At 28.4% G+C, this 1462-nt stretch overlaps 1 protein-coding gene across 1 annotated transcript in view; it reads right to left on the reverse strand.

Annotated features, from left to right (window-relative positions):
- The window catches only part of CKAP5 (cytoskeleton associated protein 5), a 114725-nt gene that overhangs the window by 62660 nt on the left and 50603 nt on the right, over positions 1 to 1462 (reverse strand). The window lies entirely within an intron of this gene.

The following is a 1462-nucleotide window of genomic DNA, read 5'->3' on the forward strand; positions in this document are numbered from 1 at the left end:
TTTTTTAAGGTCCAAAAGATGGAGCAAAGCTCAATGGTATCCAAAATGAAAAAATTATTTTTTTCAGAAGATTTCACAGTTGTATAGACCAGAAAAAATACAGTTCCCGTGGAAAAATATAAAAGACTTTTTAATACTAGCAGTTAGTTATAAACTTGAAAATCAAGATATTTTAATAGTTATAAAGCTAAAGTTCATTTTTGTAAATATTGCCAGAAAGATCATTTATAAATAGCAAATGAAAATAAAGCTAAACCACTATACCATGCTTGATACTGAACACTGTATATTAGTAGTTTAAAGCTTAAAAAAAAAAACCCTCAAATTATAGCACACTGGGGACATTCTTTAAGTTGCACAACAAAGTGAAACAAAGCCAGAATCAGAACTCACACTAGAGGGCCAGGTAATCATCCAACCATGATTCAGTAAACTAAAATGGATTTTAAAAATTATTTTCTACCTTGAAAAGTTATTCTTAATACAAAAGTACAAAATAAGAAGTAACACAAAACTGACCAAAAGCTAGTTAATATATTGATAGCATACACACATATAGCTACTAAATAATAAATAATGACTGTTATAAAAATATTGATTGTAATTTTGTTCCAATTGACGATTTAGATGCCTAAGGGTTTTTAAAGACCCGTATTTTTTATTTCCCTCATAATAAGTCAGTCATGATTTATTTTTATTTGGTAGTATCTTTTTTTTTCAGTTAAGTTCACTGTAATTATTTTTAATGCTATGAGTAAGCATGCTCAAAATACCTTAGCTCAAGTAAGGCTAGATATTGGCTTCACAATGTAAAACTGACACATGACTAGGGACTAATAGGGGACTTAAGTCAATCTAGGGAATCAAATGATCAGGTGGCTAGGAAGTTAAACTCTACAGTACAGTATGGTCAATTTTGAGGATGCTAAACCATTCTAAGTAATTCAGACCAGATTTAGAGGCCAACTGACAGATGACAGTTAAAGGAAATACCTCAATTTATTAAAACGATTACAAAACTTGATTGCTACCAAACTTATACAAATAGTATATTCAACAAATGACTTCAGTCAGATTTTCTTAGAATAAATTAAAGACATATCACCAACAGTGTAAACTATATAAAATTTCTTAAGAATATAATTAAATTATTCTTTTAAACAGGAAAAAACTATAAAACACATTTTATATGTTAGCCTCACTTATAGTTTTATATTGCCTTTCTTACTCTCATTTTCATTCTGGTCCTGGTTATTTTAAGTTTTATTTCATCTTGTTATATTGTATATAATGTTGTAAGGCCAAAGCAAGACACTAATGAGTAAATAAGTAATAAATAAATAAATAAATTTGACTAAGTACTTTAGGCCCAAGTGGCTGATTTTCTACATAAGGTTTATGAATTTAGTTGTAACTGACATTTCTATTAAAATTTGTGAGGAGCTATGCTGAATATTAATAA

Source organism: Galeopterus variegatus, unplaced genomic scaffold, assembly GCF_000696425.1.
Source record: "Galeopterus variegatus unplaced genomic scaffold, G_variegatus-3.0.2 Scaffold8475, whole genome shotgun sequence".
Taxonomy (NCBI): Eukaryota; Metazoa; Chordata; class Mammalia; order Dermoptera; family Cynocephalidae; genus Galeopterus; species Galeopterus variegatus.